We start from the raw sequence: 20590 nt of genomic DNA on the forward strand, positions 1-20590 counted from the left end.
TTGGGTACCAAGGCATTCCCTGCTTCATCCTTCCAGCCAGCCAGGGCTATGAACACGAGCCAAGGAGCAGAGAAACCTGAGAAGAAGTTCCCATCTCTGTGTCTGCTGGAACACAGGGATTTTGCCACAACTGGATTTGGGATATCAGCTGACCAAGGGACTAGGCTGACCTCTCCTTCTTCTCCCCACCTACTTTTGAATAACACCGGTACAGGTGGGGAAGAAAGTTTTATACCAGCGATTTTAACCAATTATGAACTGTAGAGGAAAAGAGGATATAGGTCAGCACAAGCTTTTGTTATAGTGAGAAGGTGGATGTGGAAAGGAATTAGCAAGAAAAGTGGGTTAGGAAATGCTAGGTCTCCCCAGTTCAATGCCCTACCAATTTACTTCTATTTTTTTTCAGAAGACATTTATATAATAACAAGAAGGGAATAGAATTGGTCTCGGCTGTGTTCCTTGTCTAGTCATATGCCTCATCATGTCTAAATAAACTGGCAGCTGACATTTTAGGTGTTCTTAGCCATGGGGTTTCCAGAAAGCAAAACATTTTTTTTTCCACTTAGTGTGTGTCTGTGTCCTAGTGTCTCTTTTGGAAAAACTGTGAAGGTACTACAGAAACAAACAAAACTGTGCAAAACAAACTGAACTTGAGAATAACAGATCCATGGCTAAGGACAACCAGTTTCCAAAGGGGAATATGTGATCAGGGGCTCAGTGGTTTATTTGCTGAGAAAACAACCTCCTCAGTGTCACTGCTATATCTAAGTTTCATGATAGATGCATTGCCTTTCACTGTCCCAGCCTTTTCTTTGTGATTTTGCTTGTGGTTTAGCTCAGATTAATTATTCTTTGGAATGGAGGTGCTATGTTTCTTCTTTCAAGTGAGATTGTCACAAGGAGAGGCTTGTGTGCCAAAGCCAAGGGCTAGAGCATTCTTTGCTTTTCACTCATCTTCCTCACTCTGGGACAGATCCTGCTCTCTGATGAGCGTGGTACCATTGGCACAGCTGCACCCCAGGCAGATGAGCAGGAGACTTCAGCTGGCACCTCAGTCAAACACATTTTTGTGCCCACAGCTGGATGTTTTTCACTCATGGGGAAGCCAGAGAACACCTGACCCACCAGCAGCACATCAGCTCCTGTGCTTCATGGTAAACAGCCAGCTGCCCAGCCCCGCTCACACCAGTTTCCAAAATGTCACGGTCTTTCTAGTAATTGCAGTGAGTTTCAGAGTCAAGCCTGCACCAGATCAAGACGACCTCTGGTGTCCTTCTGCCTTTGAACTGAGTTAGAGCTGCTACTCATAATGCCCCAAACACTTAAATGAGCACAGCTTTGCTCTTCGCAAATTTTGGAAGATAACTGAAGCACGAGATGATCTTTTCTTTCACAAGTTTTCTCAGGAATCTTAGACTTATTACCTTGCACCAAAAAAAAAAGTGTCAGTCTGTCTGTGGGACTTCTTTTAGTAAGTGAATCTACAAATGGGGCTTTATATCTTTGTCACTGACAAAATACTCTTATTCATCAAAAAAGGAAAATTAAAAAGCAAAAAGTATTTAACTATTTTAAATGTGATTAATGGACTAGTCATCTGATGTAATGCCAAAATCTAGATTTCTCAGAACAAAATTTGGTGGCAAAAATAAATCTTGAATTGCTCACTTTGTCCCTCCCTTGCTTGTGATTACATTATATTGAAAGCAAGTTGTAGCTAACTCCAATCTGAATTTCTCTGTCCTTTAAAACTGTCATACTTTTTCATTGCCAGTTGCTGAGTCTAGATATTTGCTCTAAAAAATATTTGCTCTTTTCCTGTTAGAGCTGTGAGACATGTTCTTCTTGGTCAAAGCAAAAGGTTATTCCTAAATTTTTTTGCTGTTTTCTGATTCCCATCTTGCATGTCAATATTTGAATTAAGTTGTCTTTAAAGGAAATAATTTTTTTCTTCCTTTTTTCATGGATGAATTATAATAAGAGTGACCTGACGAAAAGCAGTAGAATGGAACAAGGGAAAACAGGTCTGGCAGGCAGAGTGTATGGAAAATAAACCTGACCTCTTGCTTAGTGGGGCCAAAGTTAATGGTTATAGACAGTCTTTGTTCATGGAACATGTTCTCCTCCTCTGAAGAAAGCAAGCAATTGTTCTGCTAAATTAAAACTTAATGTGAAATGAACAGCCTTTTTTATAGGAAGAGAGATCCCCATCCTGGAGAGTGCCTCCCATCAGTTAGGAATCACTTCATGCAGAAGTCTGACTCCTACAGACCTCATGTCCTGCTGGAGGATGAAATAAGGCTGTCTACGACACTTGCTGTGGGAAGAGGTGCTCATGATACTTAGTATAAAGTGAGAATTTTTTTTTTTCCTGAAGGAGGAGAGGGATGAATCCCACAGAAAAGGGGTCAGTGCCCACAGTACCCTCATTGCCTACTGCTTTGTCCATATTGTCTGTCAAAATTCTGGTCACAGAGTGACAAGACCGATCACTTCATCTCTCATCTGTGTTGGGACAATGTTGTAAAATGCTAACAGAAGCCAATGAGCCCTCCAGCTGATAAGACCTTTGATCTTTCTTTGGTGTTTTCTGGGAATGCTCACTTCTAAACCACAATCAAAGTGGGAGCAGCACTGGGGCACCTCTTCCTGAAGCACATTAACATGCTGACCTCAGCCTCTTTTCCTGGAGTCAGGAGAGTGATATGGCTAATGAGTGGGATCAGCAATAAAAATACTGGCCATGGGTTGGAATAAAGGACCAGCGTCATATTGCCGGTTTGATATTCCATGATATTGATGCTGGCAGGGCACTGGGGACGACCAGCTGTCATTTCAAAGGCAAGGTACAGCACTTCTGAGCTGTCTGCTTTGGATTTCTACTTTCTACACCTCATTTTGCCAGGAATTTCTGCCTGAAGAAATCTTCTTGAGGGGCTAAGATATGATGGAGCATTTACCACACATCTTAGTAAATTAATCCAAGAATATGTCAATCCTGGTATTAAAAATATACCTTTTATTTCCAGTGTAAGTCTGCTTAGCCTCAACACCTGGACATTAAATTTTAAGACTCACTCTGATTAAGTATCTCCATGGTATGTGATACCCTTTCTCTACACAGTGCCTTACAAACTGATCCACACACTTGTTAAAATTCTCTTCCACAAACTACATTAATTTAATTAGCTCTTCATAACTCTCTCTCACAGAGGTATTCTCAGTTCTCTTGCAGATTTATCTAATTTTGTCTATTGTCCTTTAGAAGTGGACACAGGTACTGAATACAACTTTTGCAATGGGGTGGCCCCTTCCTGCGCAGGGAGAGCAGCTCTGTTTAGTCATGCTCTGCTCAGGTACTAACATCCTACACAAAAATACAGAGCTGCCTCGTGCTGGCAGGTGGATACTGTTGGCTCCAGTTAAGATGGGAGAAGGGTTTCTTTCTTTGAAAGGGATAAACAAGGGGCTGGGACAGAGGGGATTCATGCAGAGAAACCTTAGCCAAATTTGGAGAAAGAACTTTGGCTGAAGTTTGCTTTATTATTGTTTCTGTTTGAACTGCAAATAAAGGCCAGGAAGGAGGCATGTTTGGACTATGTACAGCATGTGAGTATTCTCTTAGAGCCAGTGGGAACTTTGCCTGCTCACCCACACACACAAATGAATGCACTCAAATCTCAGACTCCTCTATCCCTTCAAGAGATGAGTTTGATGAACTTGCAAGGTACAAGAGAAAACTCCAGCTGCAAAAAGAGAAATGCTGGTGACCAAATTACAGTCTTTAAATACAAAGGCACAGTTTGGTGATAAACAAGGGTTGTACTAAAGGCAGAATTACATGAGACACCGGAAGATGTCAGACTGGAATGTACAAATAGCATATAATGAGTGCTCCTTTTGCAAAACTCAGAGAACTACAATAAATGCATGAAACAGTGATGGCCAGACAATGCATGGTGGGGATTGCCTTCTTCTACTGATATATACAGCACTTATCTGTTGAGCTGAGTTGTCATAATCTTGATATCACTGAACAGCTTCACTGCATTAAGTACAGGCAGATGGTCATAAATATGCAACAAGAGCAGGATTAAGGAGAAGAAAAATCACATGTATTATCTTAAAACAGAATGACTGCTACCCAAATGCACACATATATACACGTGTATACACAAGCTTCTTAGTTTGCCAGTGCAACCAGAATCTGGGCAGTCCTATTCCACAGTAACCCCTATATAAGAAGTCATATGATGCAATATCAAAAACAAAGTCTTCAGTTGTGTTTCAAAATAAGCAAGGATAAGTGAACCCTGTGAAGGAAAGCTAATACAGTATGAAAGAGTCAGAAGAGTGGGGGGTGTTTAATTTCCCAGGGCTTTGATGAGTGAATTTTCCAGTCACCACACCAGGTCAGAAACCCATGTCCATTCCAAAGTTAATGCTATTGTTTTCTGATCTTTGAACCCTAACACCTGCCAGTGTCACATTCCCAGAGGACAATACTGAGTCTGGCATTTCTTTTTAACAAAGAAAATATTTACAGGCTTATCACTCCCTGAACAACATCCATCCTGTTGGACTACTAGAAAAGTCATTTAAATAAAACTGGAAGCTACTAGGGAAATGCTGTGAGTCTGAGTGTCATCAGACATGACTTTTCCTGTCACATTAGAGGTATCTGGAGTAACTGATTACACTGGCTAGTTACTCTGGCTTTATGGGAGTAACTGAGAGAAGGATTTGGCCCCAGTAATTGGAAATGTAATCCAGTTCTTATTCAAGTTTCCAGAATCCATCTTTCAAAAACAAGTTTCCACGACACCTTACACTCTCTATAATAACTCTCTGTTTGTATAGAATAAGGGCGAAATAGGAGCCTTTTATAAACAAGGAAGTGGTCTAACTCGCTCCCTTGTGCAGGAAAACCCAGAAACTGACAACTCTGAAATCAGTTGTTCCCTGGATTGGACCAAATATCCACCCCCTTTACAAAGCAAAACAGAGCCTTTGGCTCCTCTCTCCTGCAGATCTGCACGTGGTGTGGCAGATCCAGGAGCAGAGGGGAGCCCCGTGCTGATGTTCTGTCTCCCAGTCCCTCACAGCCTTCCCCAGCACCTGTCAAGCCCAAGTTCCCCTCCTTGAGAGCCCTGCTCCAGATGGGTGTCACAAGGGAGAGTCCTTTCCAGTGCCTGAGGAGTATGGTGCTGGATAAAACTGCAGGAAATGTGGACCAGAGCTTCTCCTTTTCAGGCTCTCACCCACAAAGCCTGCCTTCAAGTTTCAACTCCATGCAACATGAAGTCTCTCATCCTCCTCCACAGGAACTGTCCAAATGTTTTCAATGACCTGCAGGCACTCAGGTTAAAGGGCAGATTTTCATAGCTCCTACTGAACAACCCTTTCCCCAGGGTAGCAGCTAATGCCACCGGATCAATGTGCTCGAGGACAAAAAGGTTTTCTCTGATTACAGTGAGGTAACACTTTCTGGCCACATCTGAGTGAGATTCAGGTTGCTTTCTCTGAGCTCTGAATTAGATACTTGATCTTGCTACTTTGACTTAAATAAAAGTCACATCTCAGAGAGCCTGAAGCTGAGGGAGGAATTTGGCTGCATAGCAGTTGAGCCAAGAGAGATTCACAATGACCTTCCACCCGCTAATGAAAAACTACCTCTGCTATATAATTTCTGTTGCTTCCTCATATGCAGCCAGAATAAAAACTCAATTAATAAAGAACAGTTGCAGTTTTCAATGCAGAGGTGCTATAGTGGGCTTGCAGTCGAAGAGCAGGGCTAAGACACGACTGCTGAGTAATAACCACAGCTCTGATTAGCTGGTGATGATCCACTCTGGGTTAGGTTTTGCCTAGCTGATGCTATACCTCAAGGTCAGCTTGCAATTAGAGAGCAGCTAGCCTGGAGGGAAAAGATAACTGCAGTGGTTCAATAACAGAGATTAGCATAGGTCAAATAACTTGCAGGAAATTATTAATCCTGCAAATGTTACCTTTCTGCACTGATAGTGATTTTCACTAATTCAATTGGTATTTAAATTACCGGCTAAGCAGTTTGTGGCAAATATCTGTGAAGTCATAGCTATTTCTGTAAGCTGCTCTCTGGGAGCACTGAAAGCAAGCTGTTTGGATCGCATGACCCTGCTGTACTCCCTGATTGGATAAACTGCAGTCTGACGACTGGGTTTCTGTAGCATGTTACTGTGACTCTTAGTCTGAAACCTCATTTCTGCAAATTATCTGACATATCCTCAGAAGGTGGGCTGTAGAGCAGAAATTGTAACATTTTTTTAACATAAAATATTTAAAGGATGGATGTATAAAAGTAACAGGCTCTTGCCTAGAAGAGGAAAGCAGAGTATCCTTGTTTAATGCAGAGAGCAGCAGGCTTCTCCACAGAACAACTTTCTGCCTTGCCAGCTTTTGTGGGACTACCCTGATGACTGGAGAGAGTTCACTCTCCAAGTCTGTTCAGTCTTTGGCTTCTCAAAAAGGCCTGTCAGCAAGGTGGCTCATTGATACAAGTTGTGGTGGGGGATTCATGGTCTGGCTGCCTCTGTGCAGGGATTTAGATGATGTTGACAGTATGAATCAGATGCTCAGTAGACAGTATGCTCGTCAGGTATTGTAGCTTTAGTGTGAGAATAACTGTGCTATCAACATCCAGGTTGGCCTGCTGGACATGCTATCTCTTTCATTTAGTCTCATTTCATATTAATTTTTCACAGACTGTAAGGCAAAGCAGAATTAGGGGATATTTCTGAGGATTTTTAAAATTTACTGATTGAACTAGATGCCTCTCTATGCATACAGTTATAAATATGTGTCTCTTCTTCAGTGATCCTAATATGCAAGCATTAAAAATTTTGGAATGGATAGTAAGTTATGGTATTTTTAAATACGATATTTCAACTTTTTGTTTGTTTGTTTTTCATCTTAAGCTTGACTTGAAACTAGAGATTATTAATTTTTTTTTTTAAACAGTATATCAGGTTAAATATATTTAACCTAATCTATAGGTAGACATAAAAATGAAGCTTTATTTAATTTTTCTCTTCACCAAAAATCCTGGTGATGGTATACTAATATTTTTCTAGCCTTGCAACTAACTCTATGGCTCCGGTAACTGTCCTACCCTATAATATGTATAGAATCTCAGTCTTTTGCATTTGCAGGAGCAGCTTGCAAAAATAGCATCCTTTTAGGGAATAATTGGAAATTGTTACAATTAAAGTTTCTTTTCTGTAAACTCACAGCCTAGTATCAAGCTCAGCAGTGTTGCAGCAGACATGATGCTTGACAGATAAACCAGTAAAAGATGAAAATCTGCAGTAAAAATATTCTGATACAAAAATCCGTTTGGACAAAGTTGATGAGCCCTGTTTTGGAAAGAGGATGACAGAACAGGACAAGAATGAGGGGAGAGATTCTTTGGGAAGTCTTAATTTTGCGTTCCAACAAGCAGTCCAGCATAACGTGAACCATTCAAATTTGATGCATGACTGATTTAAAGATTAAAACTTAACCATGTGAATTTGGAGACCTTAATGTCTCTTTATAATGAGGAAAAAAATAGCCATTGTCTAACATTAGGTGCCCTCACCTGAGGTGGCATGATTTCAGACAGAAACATCCAAATACAAGGAAAACCCAATAGCAAAAGTGAGAGTTGTAGTGAGAGAAGAGTGTGGTATCTCTATTACTAGAAAATGTAACAGAAGAGGGAAGTATCTTTTTCTTTGTGTACATGCCAAACACTACACATGCATGATCTATTTACTTCCTATAGAGTATACAATAAAAGACTATTAAATTCTCCTCAAATTAGAGAGAAGTAACCAAAGATCCCAGGGGACTGACAGCATTAGGAGAAATGCTGGAGTGCATCCTTCAGTTTGGTTTTTAACAGAAAGGAACCTAGTTTTCTGTAGGTTGCTCTGTAGGTTGTCAACATGATCTAGGCAAGGATGGGGAACTGGGAAATTTCTTTTCAAAAATATCCTCTTAATCCAAACCTAAGATGTTACCCTGAGTGGGCATTCCTCCCCTGATTGCTTCAGTCCGGTTTCCAAAACTGGATGTCCAGCAGCGTCCATTCAGTTAGGGAGAGGTGCTCAGCTATGGTTGTGGTGCCAACACCCAGGTCCTTGCTCTGACTCCAGACCCAAAGCTTAGGTATCAACAGCCAACATAACAATGGAAAACCATTAGTAGCATGGAGAGGTGCCTCTGCTGAGCTTAGAACAAGTTCTGTTATTGGGTGTAGGCTGAGGTCATTGAGGCTGTGACTGCAAAACAAATATTATTTCTGGCCAACTGAATGACCCAGGGGAGGTGTTCCAGAAACACAACTTTAAAAAGAGATACTTACACATTGTATTTTGCCTTTTACAACATTTGCCTCGGACCCACATGTGACAGGAGATGCATCATGCTCTGCAGAGGTTGGTGCCCCAGCACACCCTACCCCACCAGCCAGCAGTGTGCAAACATTGGCATCCCAGCAGCTGTTCCCTGGCACCACATCAAGCGCCCCAGAACAAGCATCTGCCAAAGCAGCACAGACACCGTTTGGAGGAGATATCCTCTGTTGCAGGAAGACTATGGACAGAATGACAGGACTACCACACAACCCTCATTTTCTGGGATAGCCAAGAACACCATTTGTTTTCTGCAGACACAGTCTCTGTGACAAACTCTACTCATTTGTAGGACTGCCCAGGAGCAGCAAGAGCAGGGCTGCTCCAGGACAAGGGCTGAGCATGACCCCTGTGCCATCCCTTACGCATCCCACAACATCCAAACATATTGGGCAGAGCTTGTTGTTGGTCACAGGGTCCATCCACAGTCCCAGGTGTTGCAGAGACCAAGTCCAGAGTCTGATATTTAAAGTGAGGTTAATAACTTTTGTCTCTCCCCTGAAAGCCTGTAACCTTAATTAATGTTTCCTTAACGCTTCATAAAAAGCTCTTAGGTGAAACACTCTGCGCCAGCACAAGATAATGTCATTCCCAAAGAGAGAGCCTAAAGGTTAGCTGAACTCATTCTAAGAGGTTGAAGATTCCTTTGCAACTTTTCCAAGTAAGTTAGCTAATTTTTCCTTCCATCAAAACAATATAACGTCAGAGGGATGGCATTTTTTTGCTGTTATAGACTAGCCAAGGTCACATTCCACTGCAAAGCGATTGTCTTTCAATGCATACCATTCCTTGGGATAGATAAATAATGAGTTAATGTTTACCAGGAATACTGTCAACAGAAAATAGTCTAAAAAGATATAATGTTTGTATTGATTTCACTTCATTGGGAAAAAAATACAGGGAAAACAGTAAATTTCATTTAGATTTCCATGCATAGGAACATATAAATCAGAAATTATTATCAGTATAGTTATGGTAACGTCACTAGCATTTTCTTCCAATATCAAGTTGATTTTCCTTTAAAGGGAACTCACACACAAAAGTATTACTTAACATTTTTTAAAGTGACAAAAGATATCCTACTTCTTTGAAGTTCATGGGAATGCATGATATTCTAAAATCAGGGCAAGACTTCCTACTTTGTGCTGTGACTAATGTCACAACCTAAGGCTTTCATTAATAGCAGATGTTGCTTTCATCATTGAACTACAAAACAAGGATTGACAAAGGTTGCACACTTCCCATAGGAATACTTGTACACCCCATGCAGACTTTCTGTTCTCATAATGAGACCTCACTGCAGTGTTGAACATCTACATGCTGATCTGGTAAAAAGCCTACAGTTAGGTCACCACAGATGAATTTACTCCGTGGTCTGGTCCAAACATGGCCAGTTCCATACACATCGCCATACCTGCAGTTTGCAGAACTTGATCCTCTAAGTGCACTCGAAAAAACATATTGTGCCTTCCAATTAGTAAGGATTACAAGACAAGACCTAGCAGCTCAATCAAACATCTGCACATTTATACTTATCCTTACAATAGCTTATTAACAGCTATTCACGTTCCTGTCTTCTTAAAACTAGAGAGAAAACGCCCTACTTCAGAAGAAGTGGGTATGGTTTTTCAGGCTCGTTGGTGAGATTATTCAAACAGCAGTCACAGTGTGACTCAGGGCTTGCACTTATACCCAGAAACTACTGTTTGGACTGTGTTGGGAATGTACATTGCAAAACTTGCACTGATCATTGCTCCTGGTATGTGCCTGCAGTTAGTCTCTTCATGGAATCCCTCCAGGAGGAAATATTTTCTTTTTCAGCCATTTCTTTCCCTTTGCTGGGAGCAGCTCAAGTCCAGCAGCCCAAAGTTTGAGTCATTTGCTGTTTTGATTTGATCCAAGATCTCTAAGTCTGTGAATGGACAAGACAGAGAATTTCACACACACATTTCACCTTATCTTCCTGAAGCCTGAGAGTTACAAGAAGCAGCCTGCTATGATGAACTTGTCTGTGGAAGGCAAAGTTGTTATATAAATTAAAGAAACCTTAAGTGAAATCTATAAATAAAATAGAAAAAAAAATTCTTCTCCCCATGTGTCTGTGACTTCTTTTCTTTGTTGTCTTTATTTCTTCCCACTAATCTTCTCAAGAGAAGTTGCTGTTTTCTCCCTCATTGCCTTCATTCTTGCAGGTCAGTGGCACTCTGTGTTAGTGAAGTCCTGGAGTGACACCTGCATGGTGTGAAACTAGTCCCTCTCTGATATTGAGAGCTGGATCGCTGTTTGGTTGCACCTAAAAGCCTTTCACACATCATGACTAAACCACTGTTTTCTCCTCTCTTACAAATACTTCCTTTTGCCCTTGGGTTTAATCTTTTCCTTCTTGCCAGCTGTCTCTTTTTCTCTCTGTTTTTCAGAAATTGGTTATATAAACCCCTCTCCACATACTTGGGAAGACTCTGCCATAATTTGCTAATTTTAATTTAAAATCGTTTGCACATTTGATGCAATCCAGTTTGGCTGACAACACATTAGGCTGCTCGAAATGAACGATCCCAAGGGTAGGAGAGTGCCTCCAGGTGGGGACAGAGGGACTGGCTATGCCTGTGTTTGAGATGTCCCCCTCCTCCTGAGGTAGGTGCTGCAAAAAGCACAAAACAAACCAACCAAAGGAAATATCCACTACCTTTACATCTCAGACTGCCTTGGGCACAGGAGCTAAAATGGGTTAATGGCAGAAAGGCTTTTAGGCAAAAATGACCGCCCTTTCAAATGCGATTACTAGGAAAGTGATTTCGAAGCCAATGGGACAGAGGCATGGAGTAAGCTGTCTCTCTGACACGTATCAACAGAGACCTTCACACTGACTGATTATAATGAATACAAAGTTGACATTAGCAGAGACAAAAAGTTGCATGAGCACCACGCTGCCTTCAACAGTTCTCTTTGTCCTTGAAAACTTTCTCAGGATCAAAAGGCAGTAGTTTGGCTCACCCAGGGGCTGCACAGGTACATGTTTCTCTGGAAGTCAGAAGCATTTCACTCCCCAGAAAGAACATAAAACATCTCCAAGTGATGTACAACCATTCTTGCAGCTCTGTGGAAATGCAAAGGGGACTTTACATAAGGCTTGTGCAGCAATGCTGGGCCAGGTTCAGCCCTGGCACAGGCAGAGCAGGCTCTGCCAAGCCCGGTGGAGAGGCTGCAGAGAGAAGTCACCTCACAGTGCTAAGGGTGGTTAGAGCATTTAATTTATTTAGGACTTCAATTTCTTTATGTAATAGCTTGGAGACAAGGCACCTTACAGGATATTTTTGCAGAAGTAGCCTGTCCTGGGGAGGGCAGGAGAGCTGTGCCACACACCACTCTCCTCCTGATGCCCCGCCTGTCACACCCTGCACACCTCCACTCCAATTTGCTGCAGTGAGGGGAGCAGGGTTTGCATTTCTGACAGAAAGCTGCATGCTGTGGGCCAGTGCCTATCAGATGTCAGCCAGCCGTGATATTTAGATGTAAAGCATTGTGCTAGAGAAGTAGAGCCCTTTATAAACACCTTCAAAAGCTTGCACTTGCTGTGAGATATGGCACCAGCAACAGCAGAACACATCATCAGTTGTGCAGGTTTCTCAGCTGCTAAAGCAATTTGTTAGAGAAACTTATATAAAAAGAAAGTGGTCTTTTCGAGTGCAAGAAATATGTTTAAATGCTTGTCAGTGGCCAAGTCAATACCCACAGTCCTTGTTCTATATTTATTCAGGCTTTATTCCCAGCACATATTAACTACAAGTCTTTGGGAATTTTATTCACATAAAAAGAAAGTTAAAAAAAGAGAGTAAGTTGGCTCACAGTACCCTGGTGTTTTCTGTTACAGCAAACCTGTGAAGCTGGGCAACAGCCAAGCAGTTGGAATGGCTAAGTGAATTAGTAAGATCAATCAGAGTAAATTATGGGATATGTTACTCTGATAAGAATTGAGATTTCACAAATGCAAAAATGATTAATTCTTCCAAAGTAAGAAAAACAAGACAATTCACTGAGTTACATATGAAAGCTGATGTATGCTTTGAGAACACATGGGTTTTGGCTTGTTTTGCAAGATACCAGGTGCCTTAAGCTCCTCTGATTCTTTGCTGAATAGGGCTATCTCTCTGTACAAAACACGTGAAGACGACATGATCAGAGCACAAACTCTCAGACAATTTGTTTCCTGGTGAGCTTGCAATTATCTTCTGGAGCTAGCATCCATCTTTCTCACTTGTCTAAAAAAAAAAAAAAAAGAAAAAATCAAAAAGCAAGAATTATTAACACAGCATCTGAAAAATAGAACAAAGAAGCTCCTGGGGAGTACTCACCTGATTTAAGAGTACTAGCAGGTAGAGAACTGCAATACTGCGTGCACTGACCATTATATGCCTCTGAGCACCCTCCATCTCATATCTGCAACTTAAAACAACAATATTCATCCCTTCGCCTCGAGGCACAAATTCTTAAAGCCCCTGTGCAAAAGTACATGATGACACACATGAGTGGAGGTTCCCTTAGAAACAAAAGCAAACAGGGCTTTTATTTTCTCACTGTCGGACCAACCCCACCCATAACATGCCCATGAACACACTTGCAGTGGATAGTGAAATTTTCTGATCCATCTGTTTTCTTGGGAGCAATTCATCCATAGTAGCCATTAATTCTGGAAATGTTTTTATTGCAGAGGAAGGGGGAAATTTATTAAAGAGATCAGGAATTTGTTGGACTTTTTTTGATTGGTCCTAATTATATTCCCAGTGACACATTTGAGAGAAAACACAAATCATGCTTTGCTTCCCTTAGTTTTTGTGTTTCATTTTTTCCCACCCAGTTAAGTTATCTCTTAATAAATGCAACATTATATGAGCCTAAGAGCTTTGTTCTTTTGACCTAGGTTTCAGTGATTTACTTTAAAACCTTATCAGGTCCAGAAAACCAAATTATGTAAAGCAGAAACTAGAAATACTAGAAACTTCTGAGAAACGTAAAGATTGGTTTGAGAGAGAGAATGAACTAACTAGCTTGAATAGAATAACATTCAACATCAGCCTGCTCCATCTGTAACATGACACATTGGAGTAAAATTCAAGCTAAGTGTGCTGAGTGGGTAGACACTGATCCTGTAGTTGAGTGACATGCCTAGGTCATTAGTGGCACTCTTAAATTTGCCTTTTTTCTGACAAATTATGTTCCTTGAATGTGATCTTTTATTGCAAGCCTGTATTCTTTCTGTTCTTCTTTCTGTCTCTTGTGAAGGTCCCAGTCTAGATGTGGCATCAGCCCTGCTACTCAGGAGAAAAGCAAAATAAATTTTTAAAAGAAACCTAATGAAGTAAAGGGCCTGACAGCCATAAAACACTGACTTCTTGATATTTTTCTTATTGTGTCATTAGAAGTCCCATCTCTGCCTTTCCTATCCCATACAATTAAGAGTTCACTTTTCCCTATAAAGGATATAACATATTAATAATCTGTCAAATAGCAAGCAATCCATGGATGTTCGGCAACTCTTTCAGAGTTAGTGATCTTCTTCTGATCTGTTTTATTGTGAGTGAAGAGATTACTGTGTGTACTGTGATTTGAAGTTTCTTGGCATACATACTTAAAGGTATAAATAATATGAATAGCACCAAGGAGTAATTACCACCTGACATAGCACACCTTGTCCTTTGGACAGAATTCTATTGATTCCAGGCTGACTCAAATGAATGTAAATGGAAAAAAACTTTCAGGCTCAGTTTATCCTCCTGTCATCCCTATCCTTTTATAGTAATTTCTATGAACACATTGTAAATAATTACCAAACTTTCTACTTTGTGACTCATACCTAACTAACCTTGTTTCTGTCTGCAATACATGGTGCGTGTGGCTAATCAGGACCCTAGTGTGTTATGGACTTCACTTGAAAATCCTTGTTTTTTGGACATTGCAGTTGCACCCAATATATTACAGAGAGATTGAGGGAATCTCAGCCTCTGGATTAAAGCAGCAAAAGTTCAGGGAAATGTAGGTCTCAGGCGTATACCTATTAGCACTGTGAAAGTAATTGGTAATATTTTTTTCAAAAAATAAAAGCTTTTACATTAATTTAGGGCTCATTTTAATTTTTAAAAAGTCATCTAGAGCAGCGTGAAACAGGTTTACAGCATGAAAGCTCTCATCAAACATTTTAAAGATGAAGGGTTGATACATGTCCTATCTCGCCTTGACAGTTATTGCACACCATAATCTAGTGCTGCCAGTCAGATCCAAACAAAGGAAACAGCAGTTGTCTGACAGCGAATCACTTCTCACCTCAATTAATATAAATATTGAGTTTGCACAAGTAGACTTGACAGTTTGAGGCATGCCCAAATTTTCTGTGTAACTAGTACTTAATGACTGATACTCAATACTTGGAGCTGGCCCTGGGGGTGAAGTCAACAGTTAAGAACTTTGTTTTGTGGAAGTGACTGAAGGCTCAGCAGAAGGATTCAGTGGCCTTTGTAGAAGTTTTGGAAATAACATGTAGCTGTAGATAGAAAGGCTTCTGTGGGGGACACCTCCCTTGCATTTCTGAAGTGAATTCTCTTTCCTTCAACTCCATCTCATTCAAGTTTGCCTCATACAAATACTCTAATGAATACATCAATGCTAGTAAATGCTCCCCAGAGCACAGGGTGCCTAAGCCACATCTATAGAGTGTGTGAGCAAAGCCAAATCTGAGTACATAAGTGAGTGTGTTTATAGAAGCAGGAATTGATTCTAAAAGTTGCGTTTATCCAGCAAAGAGAAGAAAGGTATTGCATTAGTAATACATCCAACAAAATCTTTCCTCTAATTTAACATGCCTTTAGATTATCTGCCATTCAGTTAGAACCAGTTAATTCAGATGAGAAACCAGGGACCATGTCAAAAAAGCCCGCTTTGAAAAAACCTATTTTAAATAAAGTATCTGCCCAACTCCAACTCTAGATAATTAGTTCAAATCTTGCAAAGGCTGATCCCAGATACTGAAAGGCATGACCATCTTTAGCATCTTATCAGACTTCCTAAAATGCTATGGTGGTCTCATTTAATTTCCTAGACAGTGGACAAATTACTCCCAGCAACAGCCCTAGTTAGTCACTTCACCTTCTGTCCAGGGTCTTAATCAACAAAGACACTAAAATGCCTTGTAATCCTTATTAAAGGGGCTCTTCTGGGTTAGGATTTGTTGACAAGGATGGGAAAGAAAGCTTTTAGTTTGGGTATCTGAATGTACAAGAGAAATACAGATTCTGAATGAAACAAGACTGGTTAGGACTGTTACATTGTCCTGGAAAGATATCTGTAACAGAGTTTCAGTGTCTTTAAAGTTCACCTCTCAAACCAATGCTGATAAACTTGAGTAGTTTGATTTTCAGCAATCCCAAATACCTGCTCTTGCTTTATTTGCAGGAGTAAACAGACATCAATTGCAAAAAATTGCACCACTTAATTATAGGTATAAACAAATGTTCGTATTTTTCTTCAGTGTGGTCTGATTAGGGGGAAACACCATTTCAACCTGGTGTCTGTAACCAAAATGAAAGATATGTGTGTACGTGTAACACAGAGAGAAAACCAGCAACAGACCATTTATGTGGTTGGTAAGACTGTGCTAGCAAGCATATTGGGTATTTTTCTTCTACGTTCCAGTTTGTGGTCATGGCACATACAGGTGTAAGTGGCTGTATGATAACATGTCACACACCAGCCTTTTTACCTTGCTCCATTTTTGTGGTCATGGCTTTATGCAAATACGTGTATTGAACTTTGGTGGTCACAAATGAACTCTGAGAGTCTTCAGAGAAATAGAAAAACAGTCTTACCATGACAGAAGAGTTGCACAAGTTTTATTCAGCTTATTGATCAGCAGGCCATGTGGTAACCTGACCTTTTTAAGTCTCTAAATACGAGTAGCATCTGCTGGCAGAAGCAACCTTAATGAGGTTGAGTAGAGGTCAGATAAAGCTGGATATACAGGAATAAAATGCAGATTTCTGGCCATTAAGACAATTAGCTTTTTGCGAAGAACAGAAAACAATGTAGTGGAATCTTTTTTTTTTTTCCTAGAAAAAGGAGCAAAGGTATTTTAGAGATAGACTGGACATATTTCTAATATATGGGTTTAATCAGTCACGAATGATGGGGCTCAGTGAGAAACCCAAGAAGGGATATTCAGTAGCCTTTGCCATGTTCAAGGTCCAAGTTAAGGGCCACAACTAGCCATTCAGACCATTTTGGACTTGGGGGATTCTACCACGATTCTCACGAACTGAAGGTTTCACAGACAAAGCCAAGGCCTGGAGGTAAACAGCTGTATTGTAGTCCCACTTTCTTTCTTTTCTTTCTACATGTGTTTTTCTTGCCTACAGTCTTAGAACCACCGCACTCTAGAGATGGGGAACTGGAAGAAAGCAGGTTATTTCCACAGGTCAGGGGAGCAGGATTACACTACAGACTGCATGATGTGTCCAGATGTTTGCCTGATGGGTTCTTAAAAAATTCCTGTGCAGGAGAACTCCAGGCTTCTGAGAAGTTGCTTCCAATGTTACGCTACATTTACAATCAGACTCTTTTTCCTAAGATTTACTCTAAATTTAAGTGGTGAATCAGGCAAGTACTTGAAGAGACAAATGAAATATTCTATAAACAGCTGCAAGAAGTCTCAAAATGCCTAGCCCTTGTTCTTGTGGGGGGCTTCAGCTCAGCACATGTCTGCTGGAAATTCAATACAGTAGAGAGGGAACAGCCTAGGAAGTTTCTGAAGTGTGTGGAAGGCAACTTCCTCACACAGCTGGTGTGAGCAAGCAAGGGAGGATGCTGCTTAACAGCAGCTGAACATGAGCCAGAGTGTGCCCAGGTGGCCAAGAAGGCCAATGGCATCCTGGCCTGGATCAGCAATAGTGTGGCCAGCAGGACCAGGGCAGGGATTGTCCTCCTGTACTGGGCACTGGTGAGGCCACACCTCGAGTGCTGTGTCCAGTTCTGGGCCCCTCATTGCAAGAAAGACATTGAGGTGCTGGAGGGAGTCCAGAGAAAGGAGCTGGGGAAGGGTCTGGAGCACAAGTCCTGTGAGGAGCAGCTGAGGGAGCTGGGGGTGTTTGGCCTGGAGAAAAGGAGGCTCAGGGGTGACCTTATCACTCCCTACAACTGCCTGAAAGGAAGCTGTAGCCAGGTGGGGGTCGGCCTCTTCTTCCAGGCAAGCACTGACAGGACAAGAGGACATGGCCTCAAGCTGCACCAGAAGGTGTTTAGATCGGATATTCAGAAAGATCCCTTCGTCAAAAGGATTGCTGAACATTGGACCAGGCTGCCCAGTAGTGCGGCGGAGTCACAATCCCTGGAGGCATTTAAAAGACATGTAGATCTGCACTTGCCACATGCTTTAGTGGTGGACTTGTCAGTTCTGGGTTAATGGTTGGAGTTAATGATCTTAGAGGTCTTCTACAATTTAAACAATTCTATAATTCTATGGCTTCATGTCCTACCCTTTGTGGAAAAGAGTACAACTTATTTCTGCCTTCTTTAAAATAAATTCTATGTGTTTGCAAAGTGTTAACATCTTCCTTCTGTCTCTACTTCCTAGACTAAACAATCCCAATTCTCTTAACCTTTCTCAGAGGTTCATGTTTTCTAAACCCCTTATCATCTTGTTGCAGTTATCACAAAATGTAGCACCCAAATCTGGATGCAATACTTCAGCTGAGGTTGCACCAGTGCCAAGTAAAGCAGAATAATTACCTCTCTTGTCTTATACTCAGCACCCCTGCTAGTACATCTCAGAGCAACATTTGTATCTCTGCAAGAGCATCACATTGTTGTGAAGAGAGGCTTGAAAATGTGACCCCAGAAGTTTCAGAATTAAAAAGGCACGTAAAAAGAAGCAGGAGGGTAGGGTGGGGGGTGGGTAAGGGCATGGGGATGGGTGCAGGGAGCTTGTCACATTTCAGTCACACAAAATGGGGGCCTGGTTCAATATCCTCAAATGTCTTTTACTGGCAGTTCTGACTAAAAATCAATTAACCTCTATAGACAAACCTCATTTAATTTGCACCACTGAGTGGGAAAGCTCTAGCAAACTTTCTGCAAATTGACAGATGACCTAGCAAACACTGGAAAAATCATTGAATGGCAGAACAAACAGTGATAATTTACCTGCAAAATGTTACCAATTTTGTAAAGCTCTTGAAGTAGGTGAGCCCTTGCTGAGGAAGCTCTATGCAATACTGTAAATCTGGGGGAAACTTTTAGAATTGGGATCTGGAGGGAGGCACAATGTACAATTTATATGGCATGCCAACTGATACCCTGCAAATTGGAGAGGTAACCATTTATTGTAACTGTCTTTATAGGGCTACTAGCCACCTTTTAATCTGTGGCCCAGTTAGTCATGGGTTTCTGCAAACTGTGAGAGCTTTTTTTAATTGCCTGGGCCACCCCAAAGCATGATGCTTAATTATATCAGTCATCTCAAATACTCCTCTACCTGAGTTTAACACATTGTAACAATGACTTTTCACCTTAGTAAAATCAGAAAGGTCTGACTTAAGAAAATGTAGGATGTGAAATACAGCCGGGAGGGTAAATAGACTGCCAGTCATTTATGGACTATTTACAAATATTTCTCTCCATTTGAAGATTTATAATTCCAGTGTAACCCACTTTCTTTCAACAATAAACAACAAGCAGAAAGAGCCTCCTCAGCTCCCCCTCCCAGGACCCTGACAGGCTGGGAAAATTTCTCCTTTAGGCCACTTGCCTATTTAAAGTGTAAGTCTGATTGATTTTACAAGAGAGAAAGAAAGAGTGAGGGTGTCATTGTGTTTCAGAACCTTTATCAGGAGTTTGGCCAGGACTGTCACGGGTAATTTGCTTGTTAGCTTGATGAGAAACCTCACGGGCGTTGTGATACAGGGGCTGTATAAGATGTCTGGAGTGTCTAATGATCTGCAGCAGAGAGAGAGCGTACATGTTAGAAAAAGAAGCAGGAAGACTTGGTATAATTCTCCAGTTCCTTCCCTTTCAGAGGAGATCTGAAGGTAGAACTTATACCTGCACACCCCATTTCTGAGGTGGGAGAGCTGCTGTTCTCACCAAACATGTTAATATTAAAGTACCTCTCAAGGCAGTGCAGCTGAAGCAGACACTTAGAGCTGGGCTCCAGAGGATGTGCAGCAAGCAGCTGCACAGTCCCTCTCACAGAGCAAATGCGCTCTGAATAAAGACTCAGGAAGAGGAAGTGCCGTCTTTCCTTACAGCTGAGGCTATCAGATGCACTGAAGTGACATGTGTTCCCCTACACCATACAGTCTGCAGCAGAGCCCAGCTCAGCCCTGGGCAGAGTTTGTGGCTACTCCACACTATAGTATTGTGTAGCATTTCATTAACAGACGTTTCATCCTGAAGGCCAGCCTTTACCAGCTAACAAACAGCTCACAAAATCTGTGTACAGTGAAAAAACATTCCCTATTTCATGTATTATTTCATAAAACATTCCCATGGACCTGGCCCAGGTGAGTAAGTGGGAGCCACTGAGTGAGGCTAGAGTTATCTTCCCATGCAGAGGCACACTGTTCTAACAAACAACAAATCTATACAAATATTACCCACTGACACTTTTATGCTTTTCCCTCAAAACATGCATTCTTGGGCCATGCTAGCAATTTTATTACTGCTGAGCAAACGAACAGGAAGATGGAGCTATCTTAAATGCTTGTGTTTCTTTCCCATGGAAGTTTTATGGAGGTTAGAGTCAGGCTTTAACCTTCCCAACTATGCTGTATGAAGATGGTAAGAAGAAGACTTCCTTCTTCTCCACCTCTTTTTCTTTTTTTGGTACTAATAAAAAGCCCTTTCTAGTACTTGTTGTGCATCTTTACCTTATGGATAATAGTATTGTCTCAAATTGACATGCATTCAGCAAAACTTTTATGAGTTATCATTTGCGTACTCTCCACTCTATATAGAACTGTAATGTTAGAAGAAATTCACTGTGTTCAAAGGTTAGAAAATGTGGATTATTTCAGAGCTGAGTGCATTTGCACCAGATGAACTGAATTTTAGAGCAAAGTTTGGGTGATTTTTTTTGCAACATGTTTTTTGTATCAGTAATGCATTCATTTAGA

The 20590-nt window shown here is 41.2% G+C and overlaps 1 long non-coding RNA gene across 2 annotated transcripts; it reads right to left on the reverse strand.

The window, feature by feature from the left end:
• Positions 1-12181: 12181 nt before the first annotated feature.
• On the reverse strand, positions 12182-19431 carry LOC121664774. Of its 2 annotated transcripts, none has more exons than XR_006016126.1 (3): positions 19298-19431; positions 12788-12872; positions 12182-12694 (listed from the first exon to the last, which is right to left on the reverse strand). It is a non-coding gene; the product is annotated as an uncharacterized LOC121664774 (long non-coding RNA). The 2 variants fall into 2 exon arrangements; XR_006016125.1 differs by having other exon boundaries at positions 12788-12931.
• Positions 19432-20590: the final 1159 nt, after the last annotated feature.

Source organism: Corvus kubaryi, unplaced genomic scaffold (assembly GCF_017639235.1).
Source record: "Corvus kubaryi isolate FWS band 111438036 unplaced genomic scaffold, C.kubaryi_AGA036_p1.0 37308, whole genome shotgun sequence".
NCBI classification, from domain to species: Eukaryota; Metazoa; Chordata; class Aves; order Passeriformes; family Corvidae; genus Corvus; species Corvus kubaryi.